This window comes from Macaca thibetana, chromosome 3 (assembly GCF_024542745.1).
Source record: "Macaca thibetana thibetana isolate TM-01 chromosome 3, ASM2454274v1, whole genome shotgun sequence".
Classification (NCBI taxonomy): Eukaryota; Metazoa; Chordata; class Mammalia; order Primates; family Cercopithecidae; genus Macaca; species Macaca thibetana.
Genome location: NC_065580.1, coordinates 147,760,915 through 147,776,609, shown reverse-complemented (window position 1 = coordinate 147,776,609; position 15,695 = coordinate 147,760,915). Strand labels below are relative to the sequence as shown.

The window sequence follows — 15,695 nt, the reverse complement described above, 5'->3', positions numbered from 1 at the left end:
GTGCGTGCGACGGGGAGGCCGTACCAAGGCCGCGGGGCGGGGGGTGTACCCACGCCCTGGAGCCTCACGACGACCCTGAGAGGACTCGCATCCGCAAGCCGCGTCCAGCAAATCACCAAACTGACATTCTTGTGACAAGAAAGTGCTCAATTCCATTCAACAAGGTTGTTTCCGTCCATCACTAAATTCATGGGCGCATTGGCCACCCCATGTATGGCAGCGGATGGTTCTGTCCAACATGGCGGCCTCCCCTTTCCTCTCCCGTCGGACGCTGCGAGGCGGGGCTGAACTATTTGTGGCGCCCGAGGCGGGGACCAGAAATGATTTTAGTATCCAGAATGGGATGAAAATGTCCTCTAACTCAACAGTTATTATCATGGAAGAGTGGAGGCTCGACAGGCGATTGCTCAGGGCGTCTCAGCCTTTCGCTAGGCAAACTGTTTAGCTTACTTTACTAAAGACCCCCCTGTCGGTGTCTGACACTTGGACTCGCCTACTGACTGCGCAAAAGGACAGACTACTCCAAAAAGGAGAACAGGAATTCGGGGCGAGCCAGAGGCGGCCCGCACGACTAGAAAGACGACTCCCTGGCGCAATGCAAAAATGTATGCGAGTTGCTTTAATCGCTTACCCCCAGTCCTTCCCTAGCGGCCGTCACCGCCTGTTTCCCCCCATTCGGGCGTTCACAGTGTTTCGGTCCACGCGAGGCCACCGCCCTCCGCGCGGGAGACCGCGGGTCACGTGCGGGCGGGGGCGGGTTCTCGCCGCGTGGGGCGCGAGCCTCTCCGGAGCGGTTGGCTCTGGGCTGCTGTTCACGGGACGGGTATTGGGTGCTTGTGTCTTCTCTTGTTTTTTGCCGGAGTGGAGGACAACCACTAGAAAATAACCCAGTGGATCACGCCTGTTATCCCAAAACTTTGGGAGGCTGAGGCGGGGGGGATCGCTTGAGCTAAGGATTTCGAGACCAGCCTTGCCAACATAGCACCCCCACCCCCGCCAACCCTCATGTATACCAAAAATAAATAAATAAGTAAATAAACAAGTAAAACAAGTGGTACCCAGAGGCTGGGGAGGAGAGTGGGGAGTGTTTATCGGGAACGGACCTTCAGTTTGGGAGGATGAGAACGTTTTGGAGATGACGGTGGTGATGGTTGCACAACATGGTGAATGTACCTGATGCCACTGAGCTGTATACTAAACTTCATATTAAAATGGCCACACCCCGCGCGGTGGCTCACACCTGTCTTCCCAGTACTTTGGGAGGCCAAGGCAGGAGGATCACTTGAGCCTAGGAGTTCAAGACCAGTCAGGGCAACATAGTGAGACCCTGTCTCGAAAAAATAAAATACTAAAAAGGTAACTTGTATGTATATTTCATCATATAGTTGTTTGTTTTCAGAGACAGGATCTCACTCTATCGCCCAGGTTAGAGTGCAGTGGCATAATCACAGCTCCACTGCAATCCGGATCTCCCAGCCTCAAGAGAATCCTCCCACCTCAGCCTCCCAAAAAGCCAGGATTACAAGTGTGAACCACGCCACAGGGCCTAGCCATTTTAATATGCAGTTTAGTATACAGTTCAGAGGCATTAAGTACATTCCCAAGTACTTGGGACTGAAGGTATGTGCCACCACGTCCAGTTAATTTCTTTATTTGTAGGTAACATCTCACTATGTTGCCCAGGCTGGTCTCAAACTCCTGGCCTCAAGCAGTCCTCCTGCCTCAGCTTCCCAAAGTGCTGGGACTACAGGCATGAACCACACACCCATCTCGTCCTAACGGTGTTCAAAAGAGCGAAAAAGAAGCAGTCTTCCCATGCCTAGTACCAGGTTTGACGACTCCTCATCGTGCTGTCAGCGGTGTAACTTTGGGCAGGTCACTTAATGCCTCTGCCTCAGTTTCCGCATCTGTACAATAAGGGATGACAATTTTTTTTTTTTTTTGAGATGGAGTCTTGCTCTGTCACCCAGGCTGGAGTGCAGTAGCGTGATCTCAGCTCACTGCAAGCTCCGCCTCCCGGGTTTATGCCATTCTCCTGCCTCAGTCTCCTGAGTTGCTGGGACTACAGGCGCCCGCCGCCACCCCCAGCTAATTTTTTGTATTTGTAGTAGAGACGGAGTTTCCCATGTTAGCCAGGATGGTCTTGATCTTCTGACCTTGTGATCCGCCCGCCTCGGCCTCCCAAAGTGCTGGGATTACAGGCTTGAGCCACCGCGCCTGGCCAGCAAATTTTTTGCTTCTTTTTTTTTTTGAGAAGGAGTCTGGCTCTGTCACCCAGGCTGGAGTGCAGTGGCCGGATCTCAGCTCACTGCAAGCTCCGCCTCCCAGGTTCACGCCATTCTCCTGCCTCAGCCTCCCGAGTAGCTGGGACTACAGGCGCCCGCCACCTCACCTGGCTAGTTTTTTGTATTTTTTTAGTAGAGACGGAGTTTCACCGCGTTAGCCAGGATGGTCTCGATCTCCTGACCTCGTGGTCCACCCATCTCGGCCTCCCAAAGTGCTGGGATTACAGGCTTGAGCCACCGCGCCTGGCTAGCAAATTTTTTAAACAGAGATGGAGTCTCACTATGGTTCCTGGATTGGTCTTGAACTCCTGGGCTCAAGTGACCCTCCCACTTCAGCCTCCCAAAGTGCTGGGATTTCAGGCGTGAGCCACCACACCCAGCCAGGTGGCCAGATGACACATTTTAGTGTGTGGCTGGTGGAACAGTTCCACAAAGGAAAACTTGGTTTCACCTCCCGACCAAATTATCCTTCCAATTTCTAGTTTCCTCTGCAGCTTCCCTTAGATCATCAGGCTCTGCCAACCCTTTTCTTCTAGAAAATGCTGAAAGGTAGCAAGTCAATGAACAAAAAGCAAATACTAACCAAAGAGCTTGAAAGCAGATGATTTTGGCTTGGCAACAGATGATTTTGGCTTGGCAACTGCATGTTTCTTAGACAAGGAAAACTCTTCTATGGCAGGCATGCATTGCACAAAGGAGGCACTCTTCACTTTGCTGGGGAATGGACTTCCTTAGCCTTTTTTTTTTCTTTTTTGAGATGGAGTTTCGCTCTTAGTGCCCAGGTCCACTGCATCCTCCGCCACCTGGCTTCAAGCGATTCTCCTGCCTCAGCCTACCGAGTAGCTGGGATTACAGGCGCCCACCACCATGCCCAGCTAATTTTTGTATTTTTAGTAGAGATGGGGGTTTCACCATGTTGGTCAGGCTGGTCTCGAACTCCTGACCTCGGGTGATCCACCCACTGCAGCCTCCCAAAGTGCTGAGATTACAGGCATGAGCCACCGCGCCCAGCCTTCCTTAGCCTTTTCTACAGGTAAAATTATGCACATACTCATGGTGCAGAAAATATATCTAAGAAGTACTGCCATTGATACTCAAAAGCATGTGAGTGCCTACTTTGTGGTAGGTACTCTGTTGGGGGTACAGTGGTGAGTAGACAATGTATGTTTACATAGTTTACATGAGCCCGTCTGTGACGGGTTCATAAATCCTTTGGCATTCCTGCTTTTAAAAGGCGAAGGCAGGCCGGGTGCGGTGGTTCACACCTGTAATCCCAGCACTTTGGGAGGCCGACATGGGTGGATCACAAGGTCAGGAGATCGAGACCATCCTGGCTAACACGGTGAAACCCCGTCTCTACTAAAAATGCAAAAAATTAGCTGGGCGTGGCGGCGGGCGCCTGTAGTCCCAGCTACTTGGGAGGCTGAGGCAGGAGAATCACTTGAACCTGGGAGGCGGAGCTTGCAGTGAGCCGAGATCGCGCCACTGCACTCCAGCCTGGGCGACAGAGCAAGACTCCGTCTCAAAAAAAAAAAACGAAGGCAAATTCTGCTCCCCTTAAGTGTGGGTGAACTTAAGGCATGGTGCAGTGGATCATACCTGTAATCCCCACACTTTGGGACGCCACACTGGGAGGACCGCTTGAGCCCAGGAGATTAAGACCAGCCTGCGCAACATAGTGAGACCCAGTCACTACAAAAATAAAAGTTAGTCCCGGTGTGGTGGCTCCCACCTGTAATCCCAGCATTTTGGGAGGCCAAGGCAGGCAGATCACTTGAGGTGAGGAGTTCAAGACCAGCCTGGCCAACAAGGCGAAGCCTCGTCTCTACTAAAAATACAGAAATCTGGCCGGGAGCAATACGCCTGTAATCCCAGCACTTTGGGAGGCTGAGGCGGGCAGATCACGAGATCAAGAGATTGAGACCATCCTGGCCAACGTGGTAAAACCCTGTCTCTATTAAAAATATAAAAATTAGCTAGGCATGGTGGTGGGCACCTGTAGTCCCAGCTGCTCGGGAGGCTGAGGCAGGAGAATTGCTTGAACCTGGGAGGTGGAGGTTGCAGTGAGCCGAGATCGCGCCACTGCACTCTAGCCTGGGCAACAGAGCAAGACACCATCTCAAAAAAAAAAAAAATCAGCCGGGCATGATGGCACGCACCTGTAATCCCAGCTACCCGGGAGGCTGAGGCAGGAGAATCACTTGAACCAGGGAGGCAGAGGTTGCAGAGAGCTGAGATGGCCTCACTGCACTCCAGCCTGGGTAATGCAGCAAGACTATGTCTCAAAAACGAAAAAAGATTTAAAAATAAGAAATTAGCTGGGCCTGGTGGTGTGCCTGGTGGTGTGCTCTTGTAGTCCCATCTACTCTGGAGGCTGAGGTGGGAGAATCACTTGAGCCCAGGAGTGCAATGGGTGATGTTGGCTCACTGCAATCTCCACCTCCCGGGTTCAAGTGATTCTCCTGCCTCAGCTTCCCGAGTAGCTGGGATTACAGGCACCCGCCACTATGCCCGGCTAATTTTTGTATTTTTAGTAGAGACGAGGTTTTGCCATGTTGCCCAGGCTGGTCCCGAACTCCTGACGTCAGGTGATCTGCCTGCCTCAGCCTCCCAAAGCGCTGGGATTACAGGTGTGAGCCACTATGCCTGGCAGTATGTTTTTTTCTTACATATGCATGTTTACAATAAAGTTTACAAATTAGGCACAGTAAGAGATTAACAGCAATAACTAATAGAACAATTATAAGAATATACTGTAATAAAAGTTATAAGGATGTGGCGTCTGGTGGTGTGTCTGTGTCTCTCTCTCAAATTTTCTTCATTATGTAATATTTTCCAACCATAATTGACCATGGGTAACTGAAACAGTGGAAAGTGAAACTGGGGGTCGGGGGGTATACTGTGTTTGGAAGCAGTCTTCACAGATGCAATCAAGATGAAGTCAAAGTGGACGAGAGTGGACCCTAAATCAATGACTGATGTCCTCATTAGAAGAAGGAAATTATGGCCAGGCACAGTGGCTCACGCCTGTAATCCCAGCACTTTTGGAGGCCAAGGCGGGCAGATGCATTACCTGAGGTCAGGAGTTCGAGACCAGCCTGAACAACATGGTGAAACCCCATCTCTACTAAAAATACAAAAATTGGCCGGGCATGGTGGCGGGCGCCTATAATCCCAGCTACTCGGGAGGCTGAGGCAGGAGAATCGCTTGAAACCGGGAGGTGGAGGTTGTGGTGAGCAGAGATCGCACCATTGCACTCCAGCCTGGGCAACAAGTGAAACTCTTATCTCAAAAAAAAAAAAAAAAGTTATTCGATTTTTAAATTATTATTATTATTTATTGTTATTATTATTGTTATTATTGAGACGGAGTCTTGCTCTGTCACCCAGGCTGGAGTGCAGTGGCGCAGTCTCGGCTCACTGCAAGCTCCGCCTCCCAGGTTCACGCCATTCTGCCTCAGCCTCCCGCCATCACGCCTGGCTAATTTTTTGTATTTTTTAGTAGAGATGGTGTTTCACCATGTTAGCCAGGATGGTCTCGATCTCCTGACCTCGTGATCTGCCCACCTCGGCCTCCCAAAGTGCTGGGATTACAGGTGTGAGCCACCGCACCCAGCCAATTATTATTTTTTAACAGGGTCTCACTCTTGTCACCCAGGCTGGAGTGCAGTGGTGGCATCACACCTCACTGTAGCTTTAGTCTCCCAGGCTCACCTTAGCCTCCTATCTGGTAGTACAGATCCACACCACCACATCAGGCGACTTTTTTGTTTTTCTGTAGAGATGGGGTCTCACTATATTGCCCAGTCTGGTCTTGAACTCCTGGGCTCAAGCAATTCTCCCACCTCTGCCTCCCAAAGTGCTGGGATTACAAGCATGAGCCAGCAGGCCTGGCCTCCGCTGGTCTATTTCTGAGCTTCTGAGTGAGGGAGAGGGAAACCAGCGGCACCACACCAACCCTGGCAGCAGAGACGGTTGCACGAGGCTCCCGGGCTGAGCTGCAGCGTGGCCTGTGTTGTGCTTCCAGGGGTAGACTTTTTTCTTTTTCTTTTTGAGACAAGGCTCACACTGTCACTCAGGCTGGGAGCGTAGTGGCACAATCATGGCTTACTGCAGCCTCAAACTCCCAGGCTCATGATCCTCCCGCTGCCTCCTCCAGAGTAGCCGAGACTATAGGCGTGCACCACTGTGCCCGGCTAATTTTTAAAATTGTTTTTAGAGGGCCAGGCACGGTGGCTCACGCCTGTAATCCCAGCACTTTGGGAGGCTGAGGAGGGAGGATCACCTGAGGTCAGAAGTTCGAGACCAGCCTGGTCAAAATGGTGAAATGCCATCTCTACTAAAAATACAAAAATTAGGCAGCATGGTTGCACATGCCTGTAATCCCAGCTACTCGGGAGGCTGAGGCATGAGAATTGCTTGAACTCAGAAGAGGGGAGATTGCAGTGAGCTGAGCCTGGGCAGCAGAGTGAGACTCTGTCTCAAAAAAAAAAAAAAAAAAAAAGCCAGGTGCAGCAGCTCACGCCTGTAATCCTAGCACTTTGGGAGGTTGAGGCAGGCAGATCACCTGAGGTCAGGAGTTCAAGACCAGCCTGGCCCACATGGTAAAACCCTGTCTCTACTAAAAATACAAAAATTAGCCAGGCGTGGTGGCAGGCACCTGTAATCCCAGCTACCCAGGAGGCTGAGGCAGGAGAATCACTCCTGGGCGAAGGTTGCAGTGAGCCAAGATTGCACCACTGCACTCTAACCTAAATGACAGAGTGAGTCTCTGTCTCAGAAAAAAAAAAAAAAAAAAAAATTATATGTATTTTTTTTTCTCATCGTGTTAGCCCAGGCTGGTCTTGAACTCTTGGCCTGGAGCAATCCTTCTGCCTTGGCCTCCCAAAATGCTGGGATTACAGGCATGAGCCACTGTGCTCGGCCCAGGGGTAAACTTTAATTTCCATCAAAACCCTTTCTGAAAAAACGTGACTTCATTTTAAGGCCAAATTTATAGTTTCCGTGAAATTATAAGTTTTATGCGTTCATTGCATTTCTATTGATATTGACATTAGTACATAACTATGAAAATGAAAAATGTGCCGGGCGCGGTGGCTCAAGCCTGTAATCCCAGCACTTTGGGAGGCCGAGACGGGCGGATCACGAGGTCAGGAGATCGAGACCATCCTGGCTAACACGGTGAAACCCCGTCTCTACTCAAAAATACAAAAAACTAGCCGGGCGAGGTGGCGGGCGCCTGTAGTCCCAGCTACTCGGGAGGCTGAGGCAGGAGAATGGCGTAAACCCAGGAGGCGGAGCTTGCAGTGAGCTGAGATCTGGCCACTGCACTCCAGCTCGGGTGACAGAGCGAGACTCCGTCTCAAAAAAAAAAAAAAAAAAGAAAAAAGAAAAATGTTCCGCCGCATAGCCCCTTGAGGAAGCCTGACGTGGTTGGGGAGAGAGGCTGCCTGAGCCCGGAGACTGGGCTGAGACTAACCCCTCCCTTGCTGTCGAGATAGCCTCAACATTTCTAGGCCTCAGTTTTCTTATCTCGCAGGCTTGGGGGAGGTTGGATGAGATAATGTAGGAAAGCTGTGCCTTTATTTTCCTGAGGGGTTATCTTAACAGAATGAAAAGTATTTCCAAGTAGGCCAACCAGTTTCTGAGCATGGGGATTTCATGTCTTTGAGGAAGAGGCCCAGATCCGGGAAGTGCCCAGTCCCTGAGCCTGGGAGCCATGAACCGAGCGGTAGAGATCCAGGGTGACCCTTCCGGGGCCCAGGCAGGTGAGAGCATAGCGTTTCTTTTTTTTTTTTTTTTTTTTGAGACGGAGTCTCGCTCTGTCACCCAGGCTGGAGTGCAGTGGCCAGATCTCAGCTCACTGCAAGCTCCGCCTCCCGGGTTCACGCCATTCTCCTGCCTCAGCCTCCCGAGTAGCTGGGACTACAGGCGCCCGCCACCTCGCCTGGCTAGTTTTTTTGTATTTTTTAGTAGAGACGGGGTTTCACCGTGTTAGCCAGGATGGTCTCGATCTCCTGACCTCGTGATCCGCCCGTCTCGGCCTCCCAAAGTGCTGGGATTACAGGCTTAAGCCACCACGCCCGGCCTTTTTTTTTTTTTTTTTTTTGAGACAGAGTCTCACTCTTCTCTGTTGGAGTGCAGAGGTGCAATCTCAGCTCACTGCAACCTCGCCTCCCAGGTTCAAGCAATTCTCCCACCTCAAGCCTCCTGAGTAGCTGGGACTACAGGCGCACACAGCCACACCTGGCTAATTTTTGTATTTTTAGTCGAGATGGGGTTTCACGATGTTGCCCAGGCTGGTCTTGAACTCCTGGCCTCAAGTGGTCCGCCTGCATCAGCCTCCCAAAGTGCTATGATTACAGGTGTGAGCCACCATGCCCAGCCTAGCATCTCTTTTTCTCATCTCTAGAAAAATAAAATGTATTACTTGGGAGTGCTAGTGTGTGCCATAGCCCCAGATATGTGGGAGGCAGAGGCAGGAGGATTACTTGAGCCCAGGAGGTCTAGGATGCAGTGAGCCATGATTGCACCACTGCAGTCCAGCCTGGGCAACAGAGCAAGTTGCTGTCTCAAAAAAGAAAAAAACAAAACAAAACAAAACAAAAAAGCAAAGTTTAGGCCGGGCACAGTGACTCATGCCTGTAATCCCAGCACACTGGGAGGCTGAGGCAGGCAGATCACTTGACGTCAGGAATTCGAGACCAGCCTGGCCAACATGGTAAAACCCCGTCTTTACTGAAAGAAGAAAAAAAAAATTAGCTGGGCATGGTGGCATGTGCCTGTAATCCCAGCTACTTGGGAGGCTAAGGCAGGAGAATCACTTGAACCAGGTGGCGGATGGTGGAGGTTGCAGTGAGCCGAAATTGCACCACTGCGCTCCAACCCGGGTGACAGAGCAAGACTCCGTTTCAAAAAAAAACTGAGACTTCAGTCTGGGCAACATGGCGAAACCCCTTCTCTGCTAAAATTACCCAAAACTGGCCAAGCGTAGTGCTGTGTGCCTATAGTCCCAGCTACTCCAGGGTGACTGAAGCAGGAGGATCCCTTGAGCCCAGGAGGTCAAGGCTGCAGTGAGCCGTGATTGCGCCACTGCACTCCAGCCTGGGCCACAGAGACCCTGCCTCAGGGAAAAAAAAAAAAATTTATTCAGACATGAACAGATACTTGTACACACATGTTTATAGCAGCACTATTCACAATAGCCAAAAGGTGGAAGCAGGCCAAATGTCCATCATGGATAAACCAAATGTGGTCTGTCCATATAACAGAATACTATACAGCCTTAAGAAGGAAGGAAATTGCAGGGCACGGTGGTTCACGCCTGTAATCCCAGCACCTTGGGAGGCCGAGGCGAGTGGATCATGAGGTCAGGAGATTGAGACCATCCTGGCCAACATGGTGAAACCCCATCTCTAATTTAAGCAATACAAAGATTAGCTGGGTGTGGTGGTGCATGCCTGTAATCCCAGCTACTGAGGAGGCTGAGGCAGGAGAATTGCTTGAATCAGGGAGTCGGAGGTTGTAGTGAGCCGAGATTGCGCCACTGCACTCCAGCCTGGAGACAGAGCGAGACTCCATCTCAAAAAAAAAAAAAAAAAAAAAGAAGGAAATTGACACCTGCTACCACATGGATCAACCTTGAGGACATTAAGCTAAGTGAAATAAGCCAGTCACAAAAAGGACACATACCATATACATTCACTTACATGGGGCATCTAGCGTCAAACCCATAGAGAGAGAAAGTAGAATGGTGGGTGCCAGGGGCTGGGGCTGGGAATGGGGAGTTACTTGTTCAATGGGTGGAAAGTTTCAGTGTGGAAAATTAGAAAGTTCTGGAGATTATGTGTGCTATGTACCCACAAAAATTAAAAATAAAAATTATTGTCTAGGCACAGTGGCTCAGGCCTATAATCCCAGCACTGTGGGGGGCCGTGGTGGAAGAATTATTTCATTCCAGGAGTTTGAGATCAGCATGGGCAAAATAGTGAGACGCTTGACTCTACAAAAAATTAAAAAAAAAAAATATTGCACTGGAGATGTTCAGTTGAGGGGAAAAAAATAAAAATTAATTAAAAATTAACTGGGTGTGGTGGTGCACGCCTTTAGTCCCAGGTACTCAGGAGGCTGAGGCAGGAGGATAGCTTGACCCTGGAAGGTTGGGGCTGCAGCGAGCCAGGATGGAGCCACTGCACTCCAGTCTGGGCAACAGAGTGAGACCTTGTCTCGAGAAAAGTTAAATTGGCCAGGCGCGGTGGCTCACGCCTGTCATCCCAGCACTTTGGGAGGCCAAGACGGGCGGATCACGAGGTCAGGAGATGGAGACCATCCTGGCTAACACAGTGAAACCCCGTCTCTACTAAAAATACAAAAAAAAACTAGCCAGACGAGGTGGCGGGCGCCTGTAGTCCCAGCTACTCGGGAGGCTGAGGCAGGAGAATGGCGTGAACCCGGGAGGCGGAGCTTGCAGTGAGCTGAGATCCGGCCACTGCACTCCAGCCTGGGCGGCAGAGCGAGACTCCATCTCAAAAAAAAAAAAAAGAAAAAAGAAAAGTTAAATTGGCCAGGCGCGGTGGCTCACGCCTGTAATCCCAGCACTTTGGGAGGCCGAGCTGGGCGGATCACCTGAAGGTAGGAGTTCAACACCAGCCTAGACAACATGGCGAAAACCCATCTTTACAAAAAATACCAGAATGTTAGTTGTGTGTGGTGGCGTGACCCTGTAGTCCCAGCTTCTTGGGAGGCTGAGACAGGAGAAGCACTTGAACCCAGGGTAGGGATGGAGATTGCAGTGAGCCGAGATCACACTACTGCACTCTAGCCTGAGTGACAGAGTGATACTCTGTCTCAGAAAAAAAAAAAAAAAAGGTAAATTAAAAATATAGGGCGTAGGGTGAAAAAATAAACTAAAAATATAATTAATAAAATTTAAAAGTCTAACATTTAAAAAAGCAAAATAGTTTGGGAGATAGTGGTGGCTGCACCATGGTGAGAATGTGTTTAATGCCAATATACCGTATGCACTAACGTGGTTAAGATGGTACATTTGGCCGGGCGCGGTGGCTCAAGCCTGTAATCCCAGCACTTTGGGAGGCCGAGACGGGCGGATCACGAGGTCAGGAGATGGAGACCATCCTGGCTAACACGGTGAAACTCGTCTCTACTAAAAAATACAAAAAAATAGCCGGGTGAGGTGGCGAGCACCTGTAGTCCCAAGCTACTTGGGAGGCTGAGGCAGGAGAATGGTGTAAACCTCGGAGGCAGAGCTTGCAGTGGGCTGAGATCTGGCCACTGCACTCCAGCCTGGGCGACAGAGCAAGACTCTGTCTCAAAAAAAAAAAAAAAAAAAGGTACATTTGACGTTATGTGTACTTTACCATAATATTAAGCATTTTTGTTTGTTTGTTTTTTGTTTTAGACAGAGTCTCCCTCTGGCCCAGGCTGGCGTGCAGTGGTGCGATATCAGCTCACTGCAAGCTCTGCCTTCTGGGTTCACGCCACTCTCCTGCCTCAGCCTCCCCAGTAGCTGGGACTACAGGTGCTCGCCACCACGCCCGGCTAATTTTTCGTATTTTTAGTAGAGACTGTGTTAGCCAGAATGGTCTCAATCTCCTGACCTCGTGATCCGCCCACCTCGGCCTCCCAAAGTGCTGGGATTACAGGTGTGAGACACTGCACCCCGCCAATATTAAGCATTTTTTTAACTTTTTTTTTTTTAGCGGAGCCTCACTCTGTGGCCCAGGCGGGAGTGCAGTGGCGCCATCTCGGCTCACTGCAACCTCCGCCTCCAGGGTTCAAGCAGTTCTCCTGCCTCAGCCTCCTGAGTAGCTGGGATTATAGGTGCAAGCCACCATGCCCCCCTAATTTTTGTATTTTTAGTAGAGACAGGGTTTCACCATGTTGGTCAGGCTAGCCTCAAACTCCTGACCTCATGATCTCCCCGCCTCAGCCTCCCAAAGTGCTAGGATTACAGGCGTGGGCCACCGCGCCAGGCTTTTGTACAAATTTTTAAAGAAAAAAATAATTGAAAGTCATGATTTTTGGTTGTAGTTCTCTTGCTAACTTGTGGGTAGCCTTTTTTTTTTCTTTTTTTTGAGACAGGGTCTCATTGTGTTGCCCAGACCAGAGTGCAGTGGCACAATCTCTGCTCACTGCAACCTCCGCCTTCCGGGTTCAAATGGTTCTCCTGCCTCAGTCTCCCTAGTAGCTGATATTACAGGCACACACCACTATGCCCAGCTAATATTTTTGTGCGTGTATTTTTAGTGGAGAGGGGGTTTCACCACGTTGGCCAGCTGGCCTCGAATTCCTGACTTCAGGTGATCCACCCGCCTCAGCCTCCCAAAATGCTGGGATTACAAATGTGAGCCACCACTCCCCGCCATTCGCTGGGCAACCTTGAACAAGACTGGACTCGCCAGAGCCTGTCTTTTCCTGGGTGGAGCGTGCGGGCTGGAGGGGGAGCTAGGCAGCTTGGACCCGTTTAGGTGTCAGGAACTGTGGACAGAATTCGAGTTGGCAGAAGAATTCGAGTTGGCAGAATTCACCTACAGATGGCGATCTTGGCCCACCCTTTTCAGTGTTGAACCGGGCTTGCTTTTTTATTTACTTTCTTTCTAAAATTCCTTACACAGTAGGAAGCCCAAAAAGCAGCTTTCTCTCCAGCAAGTTTCCCAGTATCTCAGTCATTTCTCCAGGATGTTCTACATAAACCTGTCTGTGTCCAAGCTCACAGGGCATTTGGAGAAGCAAAGAGGCATCCATGGATTCAAAGGGTCCAGTGTGGGCCAGGCATGGTGACTCACGCCTGTAATCCCAACACTGTGGGAGGCCGAAGCGGGCAGATCACCTGAAGTCAGGAGTTCCAGACAAGCCTGGCCAACATGACAAAACCCCATCTACTAAAAATACAAAACTTAGCTGGCCGTGGTGGCGGATGCCTGTAATCCCAGCTACTCAGGAGGCTGACTCGGGAGAATTGCTTCAACCTGGGAGGCGGAGGTTGCAGTGAGCCGAGATCACGACACCGCACTCCAGCCTGGGCAACAAAGCAAGACTCCGTCTCAACAAAACAAAACAAAATAAAATTAGCAAAAAAAACAGAATCCAGTGTGGCCCCAAATCATCTGAACTTCCCTGTTTCATTTGACCATGCTGGCTTCCTCCTGGTTTTCCCTGCTGCCTTCTGCCTTCAGCCAAAGGCACTTTTTTTTTTTTCTTTTTTTTTTGTGAGACAGAGTCTCACTCTGTCACCCAAGCTGGAGTGTAGTGGTACGATCTCGGCTCCCTGCAATCTCCACCTCCTGGGTTCAAGCGATTCTCCTGTCTCAGCCTCTTGAGGATTGAGGTCTACAGGCACCCACCACCACGCCTGACTAATTTTTGTATTTTTATTAGAGACAGATTTTGCCGTGTTAGCCAGGCTGGCTTCCAACTCCTGACCTCAGGTGATCCACCAGCCTCGGCCTCCCAAAGTGCTGGGATTACAGGCATGAGCCACGGCGCCCGGCCCAAAGGCTCTTATTATTATTATTATTATTATCATTTTGTGGAGATGGTGGGGGCGGGGGACATCTTGCTATGTTGCCCCAGCTGGTCTTGAACTTCTGGCCTCAAGTAATTCTCCTACCTCAGGCTCCCGTGGCTGGGATTACAGGTGTGCACCACACCCTGTTCAAAGACTTATTTGACTTTCTACCCTGTGATGTTTGGCTTCTTCAAATGTAGAGGACTGATGCATGGACAGGAATCAGGAGCTCCCTATTTCCCTGTTCTTTTTTTTTTTTTTTTTTTTGAGACAGAGTCTCCCTCTGTCACCCAGGCTAGAGTACAGTGGTGTGATCTCAGCTCACTGCAACCTCCACCTCCCAGGCTCAAGAGATCCTCTGAACTCAGCCTCCCAAGTACTTGTGGCTACAGGTGTGAGCCACCACACTTGGCTAATTTTTTTTCTGTATTTTATAGAGACAGAGTTTCGCCATGTTGTCATGTTGGTCTTGAACTCCTGGCCTCAAGGAATCTGCCCACCTCAGCCTTCCAAAGTGCTGGGATAACAGGCATGAGCCACTGCACCCAGCCAAATAGTCCTTATTCAAATGTCAGCTGAACCCCTCAACATCCAAGAGACTTTTGGGCAAGTGTTTTTTTTTTTTTTTTTTTTTTTTGAGACGGAGTCTCGCTGTGTCGCCCAGGCTGGAGTACAGTGGCCAGATCTCAGCTCACCGCAAGCCCCACCTCCCGGGTTTACGCCATTCTCCTGCCTCAGCCTCCCGAGTAGCTGGGACTACAGGCGCCCGCCACCTCGCCCGGCTAGTTTTTTGTATTTTTTAGTAGAGACAGGGTTTCACCGGGTTAGCCAGGATGGTCTCGATCTCCTGACCTCGTGATCCGCCCGTCTCGGCCTCCCAAAGTGCTGGGATTACAGGCTTGAGCCACCGCGCCCGGCCTTTTTTTTTTTTTTTTTTGAGACCAAGTTTTGATCTTGTCCTCAGGCTGGAGTGCAATGGCGTGATCTTGGCTCACTGCAACCTCTGCCTCCTGGGTTCAAGCAATTCTCCTGCCTCAGTTTCCTGAGTAGCTGGGATTACAGGCGCCTGCCACCACTCCCGGCTAATTTTTGTATTTTTAGTAAAGACAGGGTTTCACCATGTTGGGTAGACTGGTCTTGAACTCCTGACCTCTGGTGATCCGCCCGCGTTGGCCTCCCAAAGTGTTGGGATGACAGGTGTGAGCCACCATGCCTGTCTTTTTTTTTTTTTTTTTTTTTTTTTGAGAGAGGGTCTTGTCCTTTCAGCCAGGCTAGAGTGCAGTGGTGCAGTCACAGCTCAAAGCAGCCTTGACCTCCTGGGTTCAAGGAACCCTCCTGTTTTGGCCTCCCCAGTAGCTGGGGCTACAGGCATGCACCACCATGCCCAGCTAATTTTCTTTTTTATTTTTTTGTAGAGACCAGGGTCTCACTATGTTGCCCAGGCTGCCCTCAAACTCCTGGGCTCAAGTCCTCTCCTCAAATCTATTTTCTCCTCTGTTCCTCAGAAGAAGCCATCATGTACCTATAAGTAATGTATTAATTGTTTGGCATTTTTATCGATTTACAGTAGATCCATATGCTATTATAAGAATTAGGCTGGGCTGGGCGCGGTGGCTTACGCCTGTAATCCCAGCACTTAAGCCAAGGCAGTTTGATCACTTGAGGTCAGGAGTTCAAGACCAGCCTGGCCAACATGGTGAAACCCTATCTCCACTAAAAATACAAACATTGGCCGGACACGGTGGCTCACGCCTTGTAATCCCAGCACTTTGGGAGGCCGAGGTGGGCGGATCACGAGGTCAGGAGATCGAGACCATCCTGGCTAACATGGTGAAACCCCGTCTCTATTAAAATACAAAAAATTAGCTGGGCGTGGTGGCGGG

General features: G+C 50.3%; 1 protein-coding gene across 2 annotated transcripts in view; it reads right to left on the bottom strand.

Moving 5' to 3' along the window:
* Positions 1-15,695, bottom strand: part of CHST12 (carbohydrate sulfotransferase 12) — a 515,718-nt gene that overhangs the window by 130,969 nt on the left and 369,054 nt on the right. The gene's annotated exons all lie outside the window — the stretch shown is intronic.